Source organism: Musca autumnalis, unplaced genomic scaffold, assembly GCF_047663935.1.
Source record: "Musca autumnalis isolate F117 unplaced genomic scaffold, ASM4766393v1 scaffold_2, whole genome shotgun sequence".
In the NCBI taxonomy this organism is placed as follows: Eukaryota; Metazoa; Arthropoda; class Insecta; order Diptera; family Muscidae; genus Musca; species Musca autumnalis.
The window spans coordinates 226,949,327-226,962,211 of NW_027411755.1; the positions used below are offsets into that span (position 1 = coordinate 226,949,327).

The 12,885-nt window shown below is 33.9% G+C and overlaps 1 protein-coding gene across 5 annotated transcripts in view; it reads right to left on the minus strand.

Moving 5' to 3' along the window:
* dpp (decapentaplegic morphogen) overlaps nt 1–12,885 on the minus strand; it is a 490,893-nt gene that overhangs the window by 74,701 nt on the left and 403,307 nt on the right. Inside the window, exon 1 of one of the 5 annotated variants that reach the window (XM_073970968.1) lies at nt 11,634–11,732. The exons of 2 other annotated variants lie outside the window; for them this stretch is intronic. The gene's annotated coding sequence lies outside the window, so the exon portion shown is untranslated. Of the gene's footprint in view, nt 1–11,063; nt 11,378–11,633; nt 11,733–12,885 lie in introns of those variants that run through there. 2 more of the 5 variants (XM_073970966.1, XM_073970967.1) reach the window with 2 other exon arrangements.

Below are 12,885 nucleotides of genomic sequence, written 5' to 3' on the forward strand. Positions count from 1 at the left end.
TTCACAAAATGATGTTCTCTTTCAGCGATAATATACTTTTCTACAAGTCCCGTTCCGTCCGTTTAACACTTTCTTAAATTTTTTGTTTTTACATGGGTAAAAATGTGTGTTTTTCCATACAGTTTCCCATATTAATTATAACTTTTTCACACAATTGTAAATTTTTTTCAAAGTATGAATTTTTATAAGAGTTTTATGAAAACATATAGAGAATTTTTTCAATTTTGGAAAAAAATAAAAATTTTTGAAAAAAATTTAAAAAAAATAAATTTTCTAATTTTTTGTATTTTTATGGATTGTTTATTGGGGATTGACCATGTTTAAACAGCTAGAACATGAGCGCAGCCAGGAGTAGCTAGAGGAGGGCAGCTGCCCCTCCCTAGACCCTTCAAAAATGTTCATTTGTGTGGAAAAATATAAATATTTCGAAGAAACATGCATTTGCCCCCCTCTAGAAGATTCAATCCTGGCTACGCTCATGAGCTAGAGCATATGAAAAACTCAAAAACACTTATAATTTGATGCAAAATATGAAAAAACTCAAATTTTTAACTTTAACTTTGAATTTCTCCGCACCCGCTAGACCGAATTGGTTGTTTTTGATGTGTCGGAAAATTCATTGTGTCTGTTCATAGTAAATTTAGGTCCACCACTCCTTATTGTTTTATACCCATCGCCTATTGGAATTTTATGTGTATATTCAATATATGTAAGTAAAACTTTCTAAGACCGTTTCATTCGTTGTTTTCCACAACTGCACTTATATAAAAAACTTAGTGTGTCATTCATCCATCCACCTATCTTCATACATATTTATCTATTAGATTCCATCGATTTCAATTTGAACAAAAAAAGACAAAATCAATAAAATGTAGCTCAACTCACATTCATTTACTAATTGAAATAATAAATACATTTGTTATGTACCTATAGCTCGTAAAAAGAATTTGTTTTAAAGAAACGGGAAAAAAATATTTGCCTCTTCCCAAAACAAAAAGTAGAAGAATAAAACCATCGTTTACAAATCATAGTAATGATCGATAATGTTGCTGTAGATGTTCTTTCGTTGTTGTTTTTGTTCTTTTTATTTTCGTGCTCATTGTAATTTGAAAAATCAATAAAAACAAAAAAGAACAAGCAGCAACTACATACTCGTATTGCCATAATAAAAAAAAAGATTCAAATTGAACTAAGAAAAGAACACGAATTTTAGACACCTGTGTGTCTGAGAAAATTTTCAAAGGCATTGAACTAAAACGAACAAAAATATTAACAATCAAGATCAATGTTTTAATAATATACACACAGAGAAAGAACAAAAATAAAACAACAATTGGGTAATTATCAGTGTTCAATGTTATGTGGATATATGTACATATAATAGTGTATGTTTGTTGTGGGGGAAGGGGGGACTCATGTGTAATTTGCATATGAAATAAATGCGTGACCGAGTCAGTTGGTCATTACAACCTCATTAATTGGTTTCTGCGGGCAAGTAGAACTAATATAAAATGTGGGTTCAACATGGCAAAGGCCATGATTTATTTCATCACATGCGGCCACTGATTTCGAAGTGCTGTCACTTGAGCTGCAACTTTTAATACCCGTTAGTTTGGTATTTACTTCAGAAGTGGTGCGCAATACGTTTCCAAGCCAACGTGAGAAAAACAATTATAACATAAAAACACAAACCCCTAATGTTGACGAGCCACCATAAACGTTTAAAGCATCCCGATCTGCACCTGGAAAATGTGCGCTTTAAGTATAACAAGCGGAGAGTTCTCATTGGCCTAAAAATTTACAAATTCAAAGCTAATTAGATGGCCTTAGAAAAAAATGTGACGAAAAGACAACGGCACATAGTGACTCAGAATAGTTTTTTTTATCGGATCTGCGTAACTTAAAAAGCCCGTATTAAGCGGTATTTTAAAGCCTTTAGAAAGAAAAATTGGAGATGTGATTCAGTATACGGATCAGGATCTAGGATAAGAGCTTCAAATATTGATGAAATTTCAAATTTGAAGCTTTCGAAAATATTTTAAGAAGATATTGAGGAAAAGCAACTACTTAATAACCACGTAGATCGTTATAAGCCACTGTCCATACCGATGTGGGTGTGTCCGTCCGTCTGCCTGTCTGTCTGGCTGGTGCGCACGATAACTCTCGAACGGATCAACCGATTTGATCGAAAATTTGTCTTTCGCAATATTTTGTCTAAACTTAGTTTAAGTTCGAAGATGGGTTATATCGGTCCACTCCTTCCGGTACCTCCCCTCTCGAATTACTTTAATTTTTGTTGAAGCAAATTGCATTCGCTGCACAGTGGTCCCATTTGTATGGAAAGGAGTGCCAAAAATAGTTCCAATCAAGTTAACGCCTCGAAATTTCAAACAAAGTTTTATAACGAGCCCAAAAGGGATAAAAACAAATTTAATGGATGTAGGTCCATATTTGGGTGTAGCCCCCATATAAACGTACCCCCCGATTTTTTATATTTTGACGATTTTAGCCAAATTTTCCAGTCGATTTGGCTGTAATTTTGCATTTTGTGGTCTGAGGGAATAACATACGACCTTGCAAGAAATTTGGCTGTAATTTTGCATTTTAAGTTCTGAGGGAACACCATACCTCCTTGCAAAAAATGTTCAATATAGGTCCACGTTTCGGTATAGCTCCCATATAAACGTACCTCCCGATTTTCGGAATTTTGGCGATTTTACAGGCGTGGTATAAGGGGAATAACTTACAGGGTGGCAGATGGTGGCAGCTAGATTTCTTTTTATCGTAAACTAGAGACTTACCCCTGAATTTTAAAAAAATTAGGACTTGCCCTTACGGTCCAACATTAGTAAAGCTCAACATCAATTTATAGCAATGATATTAAAAATACCACAAAAAGTCATTTACAAAGAATTTATTTTTAAGGAACTTAAAAAACGAATTTTGAATTGTTTTTTCGTAAGAATATTGTCAATGCCATCAACTATAAGTTTCATTTTGGAAATTGTACATTTACCACTTATTTTTTTTTATAATTTCACTCATAAGCTACAAATGCTTTGAAGGTTTTTTTTTTCGTTTTTAAGCTACCACCTACAAATCTCAAATTCTTCGAATTCACTTGGCATATTACCGCTGTAAATTGGCAAAAATAATATTGGATAATAAAAATTTAATGTGTTTGGAGAATATTTATTTCAATCGCAATCAAATTTGTCGACATAAATGTTTAGATTTTTGTCCACGGGCGGAACCACAGTGCGCTGCCTCAATTACAATTAGTTTTTTCAGGGGCAAGTCCATACTTAAGAAAACAGCCCGAAAGTTGTAAAAAACCCCATATGGCAATGTAGTGCCTGCAAAGCTCCAACCGAATACTGCGTTCGTCCACACTTTGGATATTGTAATATTTCTTCTAATATTAGATGAAATTCGAAGGTGGTGCTTATAGGTCCACTCCTTCCGGTACATCCCCCACAATAGTTCGAATATATTCGTTAAAATAGTACGAGCGATTTCTCATAGACGTACCAACCGTTTTGGTCAAACTTTGGATCTCTATATTGTCGAAACTTTTACGTTCAAATTTGGGCCCTATCTCGATTTTCGATATTTTGAGGGTTTTAGCTACAATTATTAACTGAACTAGCTGTAAGTTGACATTTGAGTTTATTAGGGGTCACAGCCCGTCTTCATAAAAAACTGTCAACATAGGTCCATGTTTAGGTATAGCCCCCTTATAACAGTACCTCCCGATGTTTGGTATTTCTAATATTAAGCTTTTGAGTTTCGAACTATAAATATATGCATTTTTCATGAGACTATAATACCATTAATTAAGCTTGATGTGATTAGGCGGCGGAATCCACAATATTATTTCTTATAATATATTTAGTTCTTCTATTTTAATTCCCAGAGGTAGTGGTGTTGTGTATCACAGGGTCGACCTCGTCCGACTTTACCCAGCCAACAATTTTTGCCGATGACTCTGATATCAGATTCTATAATTCTTTATTTTGTGTATTTCTATTTCGATACAATTACACTGTGCAACATTTTTGAGCCAATCGCGTGCAAACAACTTCTGTCCAGAATTTTATGAAAGTAGAGGACCAATAGGCAAAAACCATATTTGGGCTTTGTTTTCTTAGATCGTGTTCGGTTTTTATGGCCTCATCTAAACATGGCTAAATATCGAATTTTTAAAACAAATCGGGGATGTATCTCTGAAACCAATACGAATCTTGTTTTGACATATGCAGCAAACTTGTAGATAAGAGCAAGAAGACAATATTTGGAGGAATAGTGAACTCGAAAAACTGCATTTATTGCCTCAAATTTTATAATATATCTAAAAATTCTATAATTTGTGTATATTTCGCAGCGTATCTCCCAAAATGTTAAATTCTTCTTAATGTTACCCTTTGGGAAAACATTCTCTGGAATGTAATACACAACTCTTTAGAACATTATATTGTTGTAAAATGCCTCTATCGCCTTGTTTATAGCAATCTTTTCAACAACAATTTGGTAAATATTTCAACAATTAATTGAAATCCCCAACATGAGAGTAAACAGCCTGTATGAACATTGTTTTAAATAAGTTTTGTAAAAGGTATGTTATAAAATACACCTTAAACAACGTGAAATAACAATTTTAGAGTTTTGGAATGTTCTGAAGAATTGATGGTCACATTATTTGCAACATTTTTACAAAGGCTACTGGTTTCAAATTCCAACAGTTTAGTTGTTACTTACCAGAATTTCAAAAATTATGTAAACTTTTCTATATTTTAACGAGTTTGATGAGTTAGATGCAGCTTTTCCCAGTTCATCTGTATGACACATAAGTTCTACTACTTTAGGGCTACAATATTGCTGAAGACTGCAAAGCAAAATTCTTATTAGCTTCGGAGAAAAAGGTCCGATCACTGGAAAAAAGGCTCATTTTAGGTCGGTTTAGATGAGGCCATAAAATCTAAACCCGATCTAAGAACACAAAACCCAATTAAGGTTTTTGTAGTCTCAATATGTACTTTCAGAAAATGCCCATTAGTAGTTGTTTGCATTTCCAGTGTTGCACAGTGTTATTTAAACAATGTAATGTATTTATTTAAAAATGTACATACATATATACATATATATTAACTAGCTTAACCCGGTGCGCTTCGCTACCCCGACTAAGTGAAAAATAAAGGAATGAGTCCTACGTAGGTCACATTTACAAATTTTATATACTCTAACACTCCTGAGTCCACTCTCTCCTTTATAGAAGATAATTAAATTAGGAACAACACTAAAATTGAGTACCTTAAGTTTGAGGATACTTGTAATTTATTCAGCCTATTGGGACATCTTAAATTACTCTTAGGATAACTGCTTCTGTTATTGATAATTTTTACTCCAATATTGATATAGATATGTCAATAATGATACAAATTTCATTGAAATGGGACGTACATATCAAATCAAATACTTGAAATCGGCCGAAAATATACATGGGAGCTATATCTAAATCTGAACCGATTTCGAAATATTTTGGCACAATTATTTCTAGGCCAAATTCAGTCGCACATTACGAATGTCATTGAAATCGGACATATAAAGCGTGATTGGTGCATCAAATAAATGAAATCGGCCCAAAATATATATGGGCGCTATATCCAAATCTGAACCGATTTCGATATAATTTAGAACATCAATTTCCAGGCCAATATTCGTCATAAATTCCAAATGTCATTGAAATCGTACATATACAGCGTTTTTGGTGCATTAAGTTCATCAAATCGGACGAAAATATATATGAGCGCTATATCCGTCACATATTCCAAATTTCAACGAAATTTTAGACATATATAGCGTGTTTGGTGCATAAAATAAAGAAATCGGCCGAAAATGTAGGTATATGGGAGCTATATCCAAATCTGAACCAAACTCGATATAATTTGGCACATATATATCTAAAACAAATTCCGACACATATTCCAAATTTCATTGAAATTGGACATAAATAGCATGTTTGGTACATAAAATAAGGATATCGGCCGAAAATATATATAGGAGCAATATCCAAATCTGAACCGATTTCGATATAATTTGGCACATGTATTTCTAGACCAAGTTCAGTCACACGATCCAAATTTTATTGAAATTGGATATAAATACCGTGTTTGGTGCCTAAAATACATGAAATCGGCAGAAAATATATATAGGAGCTATATCCAAATCTGAACCGATTTCGATATAAATTGGCACATATATTTCTAGGACAATATCCATCACACATTTAAAATTTCAGCGCAATTGGATATATATAGCGTGCTTGGTGCATAAAATACAGGAAATCGGCCGAAAATATATATAGGAGCTATATTCAAACCTGAACCGATCTATATATAAATTAGCACATTTATTTCTAGAACAAATTTCGTCAGACCCTCCAAATTTCAGCGAAATTGGACATATATATCATGTTTGGTGCATCAAATGTGGAAAATCGCCCGAAAATATATATTGGAGCTATATCCAAATCTGAACCGATTTCGATGTAATTCGGCACGTTTATGTCTAGACCAAATTCCGTTACACATTCCAAATTTCAGCGAAATTGGACATATATAGCGTGTTTGGTGCATCAAATACATGAAATCCAAAACTGAAATCCAAAACTGAACCGATTTCAAAATAAATTTGCACATATATTTCTAGGCCAATATCCATCACACATTCTAAATTTCAGCGAAATTGGACATATATATCGTGATTGGTGCATAAAATTAGGAAATCGGCCGAAAATATATGTAGATGGAGCTATATCTAAATCTGAACCAAACTCGATATAATTTGGCACATTTATTTCTAAAACAAATTCCGCCACACATTCCAAATTTCATTGAAATTGGACATAAATAGCATGTTTGGTACATAAAATAAGGAAATCGGCCGAAAACATATGTATGTGGGAGCTATATCCAAATCTGAACCGATTTGAATAAAATTTAGTAAATTTATTTCTACACCAAATTCCGTCACACATACAAAATTTTGAGATTGTATCTGTAATAGTTCTAAAGATATTTGCATACAAAATCTAAATTTTTTGGAGGTACCTCCGGTTTTGATGCTATATCTCCAGATCAACGCGAAATTTCAAAAAATGATATAGCCTATTTTCATTCCAGGCCATGTAGCAATGTACCCTTAACATTTCAGTAAGATCTGTTCAGCGGTTTTCGAGTCTATAAGGCACAAACAAACAAACAAACGTACAAACAAATTTCAATTTTATATATATAGATTCAAATATAAAACAAGTAAGAAAAGTCTATAGTCGGACGGAGCCGACCATGGGATACCCTATACCACTACCCTGCGAGTTAGCTTTCAGCAAATCAAAGTCTCTTTTGGACAAATAAGCTTATTGTAAGAAATACATTTTTGGAGTCTGCAACCTTATTACATTAAGTTTAAATAACAATGTAATAATTGTTCCACAAACATCACAGAAGGGACAGGGCGTGCACCACGATTCATATTACAGCAATAGTATGGGGCCTACTGTTTATCGCCGAGTCCGAAAAGCTTGTCTTAAAACACCACCTGTAGAGAAGTTGTACATGGTTGAAATACTCAGAAAATGTCGCCAACTTTACTGTGGGGTATTTTGCCAACGTTGGAAATTTGATGTTTGCTGGCCGGGAATCGAACGCCCGACCTTCAGCGTGCAAGGTGGGTGTGCAAACAATTGTACTATGGTGGCACCAATAAGTAATTTTAGAACGGACATTTAGTCTGGACCTAATTTTTTGCATATTTTGACATATTTGCTAAACCATATGCAAGACTTTGTGCCCTAAATATCCCATCGAATTGGCTGAAAGTTTGTATTAGGTATTCGTTCATCACAATTTTCGACCTGAAATTTATCGGTATACGTCCAGGTCTTCATATAGCTCCCATAAAACCGTACCTCCCGATACCCGGTATTTTGAAGGTTGTGGCCTCAATATCAAACTGAAGTGGCTGACATTTTGTATTCAGTCTTCGTTGGAGGTAAAAAAACTTTCCACCTGAAATTTGTCGTTATATGTCCACGTCTTCATAAAGCTCCCATAACCAGAACCTACCGATTTTCTGTACTTTGAAGGTTATGGTCTTAATATCCCTCCGAATTGTCTAAAATTTGGTATTAAGTCTTCATTGGGGGTATTAAACTTTCCATATGAAATTTGTCGGTATAGGTCTAGACGTTCATATAGCTCCCATACAACGAAAGCTCCCCATTTTCGACATTTTGAAGATTGTGGCTCTGGTTACAGATTTCTCTATTTTATTGACTTGTCTGAAGTGAATTTCAAACAGAAAAATGTACACATAAACATTTTAGAAGATATTATTGAAATATATGTATCATACGAAAATATGTGAAATACAGAAATTTTCCATATGCAAAAATAATATTTACATATGCATAATTTATACATTTCGCATATTTTTGCATATGTTCTATATTTCGATTGAAATTTAATTAAAAGCCAAAAATATGCAAATTTTACAAAAATAGGTGTTGCATAAAATTCCGCTGTCTACATATCATTGAGCTGATATTAATCGGAGTGCTCTCATTGATATGAGAGAAGGCTCCCTTGTCCCTACTGCGATGTTTGTGGAACAACTATATACTGTACATTTTAAGAAATATTCTTAAATTTGAACATTGGCGTTGTTTAGCAATTTCTGCTACATCTATAAATTTTGAACAATTGGACAGGTAATATGATGGGTTCCATGCAATTTGTAAGAACTGGGAATTTGTATGTCATGATGGAGAAAATTTGTAGCATGGGAGGAAGATGTGGTTCTCTTCACAAAACTCATTATAACTTAGGTAGTAGGTCTGTTACCAAGCACACATATTATTGCAATTTTCATCAGAGGAAAGATCGGTAGTTAATTTTTCATATATAGGCGACTTTGTCGGTATATGGCCTCCAGGGATTCAAATATGGACCAAAAATAAAATGTTTTTATTTAGCATACAAAAGTAATGGTCCATTGCACCCGCTAAATAATATCAGACCATCATCAAAAATTTTAGGCATCTTCTTCGACCTAAACCCCTACCTCGTGCAAAACTTCGTGACTATTGATCTTTAATTGCGACCTCTAGTATGCGTTTGATTACATTACAAGCAAAACACTCGATATATTAGGCTGTAACTCTGTTATCTGACCACATAAATCAACATAATTGGCATTAATTGAAAGGGCAAGTGTTGTCCTTCCAAATATTATTTATGTGGGCGGAATGCGTGGTCCAGGAATAAAGATATTACCGGTATATCAAAAATTTTCACAATTTTCACACAAAAGTTGTGGTCCATTTAACCCTCTAAACATCATCCGATCACCATCTCAAATTGCAAGCTTCTTCTTTGTCATATAATCTTACATTATTTAAAATTTCGAGGCGATCGGACTATAATTGCGACATACAGAGCCTCTACAAAATCGGATAAAAATTGTGTTTTTGGTCCATTTCACCCGCTAAATATTTCTCGATCATCACCAATAAGAATAGGGATCTATTCTGATCTGAACCCGACCTCCATACAAAATTTCGTGACGATCGGTCCATAATTGCGGCCTGGAGCGTGTTTACAATTTATAATGGACAGACGGACGGACGGACGGACGGACAGACACACATCTCAAAATCGCTTTATCTCGTCGAGATATGAAGATTGGTATACCACATTGGGGGTCTCCGACGAATATTTCGCGGTGTTACATGAATTTTTACCAAAACAAACTTATAATACCCTTTTCCACATTGTGGTATAGGGTATAAATAATAATATGAAATAAATGCCTTTGTTTTATTTTTTATTGAAATTGAAAACAGTTATTTAAAAACCAAAATTTATTATTCATTTAATTTTTTTTTTCAATATTTGTGAAAAAACGTCAATTATTTCATACATTCGAAAGTTTTTCGAATTCCGTATAAATCAACAGAATTTGGTCCGATTTCGGATATAACTTTCGAAAATATTCAGATTTTTCCGAGTTTCGGACGTCAAACGTCCGATTTTTTCTAAGTTTCTCATCAAACATCCGATAATTTTCCAAAGTTCGATATTTTGAAAAAAGTATCCGAAAGTCATCATATTTACTGCCGATTTTCGAATTTTCCTTTAGAATTTTTCCCAAAATTGTTCAGAAAAACGCAAATTCCCTTAAAATGTCCCTTATTTTCATACGAGTTTTTACGTACTCGTTTAAAATTCGGAAAGAACCTCGAACCTTCCTTCCAATGTATTTTTTCCGACAAAAATTTTCCGAATTCGTGGGCACCTTTACAAAATTTTTTTCCGATTTCGAAACGAATTCGGTATCAGAATTGGAAAACTCTGCAAAGTTTCGTTCCGAATACGGAAAAATTGATAATCGCACTAAAGTTTTTATTAATCCTTGTGGTGTTTGTTACAAAACTAATTTTACTCTCCATATTTCTCTATATTGGCCCAAATATTCCAAAACATCGTGCAATTGGTTTTCTTTCAATATGAAAAAAATATAAGTATATCGTTTGTCTTTCGGTGCAGGCTGCGTTGATAGGGTCTGCCAATGGAATAATTAGGCCAGCTGTTTATAATGCCTAACCATGAAAAGCTTACAAATTTATTCTGGAAACTTCCAAAACATCTTTTGTCACCTACGAAAATGAATTTTATTTATTTTTTAAATTCATAAATATATTAAATTAGTGATCTGTTCATAGTAGGTATGTATATTTGGTTCCACCACTCCTGTTATTGGTGTTTCGTTCTGTCATACGCGGAGGCATAGGCATTTAACATAATCGTTTTAACTTGTTAATTCTAAAAAAATAATTATTTTTTATTTCTATGTTTTTCAATCATTCTATTATTTTTCTTAATTTTAATTTGTTCATTTCACAAAATATATCCTTAAATTTTCTATGAAAATATGTTTTATTATTCCTTTGCATTATTTTGTATTTCAAAAAGAGTTTAACTTGAAACATATTTCACACATACATATTTAAAAAGCTATAATATACTTTTAATTTTTTAATTTGTTTTCTGGAGTTCATCAACAGCACCCTTCGAGCGACGACGACGACAACGGCGACGCGACACCGACGCTATATTTACAAACTTTTTGTAATTTATTTATTCATTATTGTCTTTAAGTTTTATTTTTAGCATTATAAAATTATTTTTACTCTCCGAAATAACAGAACAGTAACAAACATTATGCTCCTCTACGCCAAAGTTATAGTGTTGTTGTTATTGTAATAAAGAAAACAAAAACTTATAGTTTTAAACTCGTTCATTGTCGTAGAACGACTAAACTAAACGCCTTTCTGTCTACCTGAAACGAAAAGCCGCACACACTCATACCAAAGACAAAGTGAAATAAATCCAGCAAAAATTTATACACACCACTCACACAGCTACTACTGCCAACCATATCTACAAACAACAAAAACGTTTACAATTTAATCGTGCAATCCACCGAGCGATCGATTCGATGGATCGAGCGATTGCTGAATTACCCCACACAAAACATTATTCAACATGCTTAGTTGTATCAGAGAATCTCACCTATTTGATGTTGTTATGCGCCCGCATACACATGCAGTAGTGCCTTGTTTTTGTTTTATTCGTTCGTTATTTCATTTGAAGACAAGGCAAGGCAAGAAAAGTCTGTTGTCGGTATGTCTGAAAATCAGACAAAAATCATGCATACACTTTCTGCCAGCAGCAGAACCGCACACCATACCTCCGCGCACCACACTCTTTTGAGACTTTGAACAATCTCACAACAGTCAGAGTCAGTAGTAGAGCCAGACCGTATGACCACAGAGCCACTAGCCGCCCGAAAAAAATTTTTAATTGAATAAAACAATGCATGTCTAATCAGATACATACTACCGCCACATATTCAATACTCTCACAGTTTTTCTTTTGATTTTCGTTCGCTGTGCTCAGAGACTTTTGGAATTTTTTTGAAAATACTCTCAAAGCTCTTTTAATTGAATTTCACTCAAGAAAGGAAGTATGTATGTATGTATTGCTTTGGTCACAGAGTCAGCCAAAGTCTTCTCCATGAACACCATATAGAATGGCACCCGTAGCACAATGGCTATCTTTATTTAATAGCGGCGCTTATGCCTGTTGCCGTGGTGAACCTTAGCGCCGCTAACTGCAGTGTGCAGCTACTTTTTAGTTTGTTGTCAATTCCCGTGTTTTGTTTACAGTTTATAGTTCTATTTGTCCGGTGTATGAGAAATCCCATGGAAAATTAACACATTTTGATTGTGTTCAGTTTGAAAGCAGTGATCTGGAACAGGGTGTTTATTAGGTTGAACCGAATGGATAAATGTTTGTTTCTTTTAGGTATGATACGGAAAATAATTATTCTTGTAAGATTCGTTTGTTGTTGTCTCATTTTATTACTGTGAGGGAAAATAGAAGAAATTTCTGAAATTCACCGAATTCTCTAACACTAGTCTCAAGGTATCATGCTACTAGTGAAAAATATATAGAATTTCTAAATAGCGTATTTTTGAGTGGTTGGGACAAACGGTAACTAAGAATTCAGACATTTATCTCAAGTGTCAGTCACTGTTTTTTTATGAAAAAATTCGATCGATATGGTCCTTCTTCGAATTTGATATAAGTGTGGACAAAATATTACCAGGTTGACAGTTTGGTTGATCCGTTCGAGAGTTATCGTGAGCAACAGCCGGGCGGACTACAAATTTTCTCAAATGGCCAAAAACCATTACTTCGAAAGGGTAAGACAAGTGAAAAATATCAATAAACAAGTAAAAAAGCACTAAATTCGGCCGGG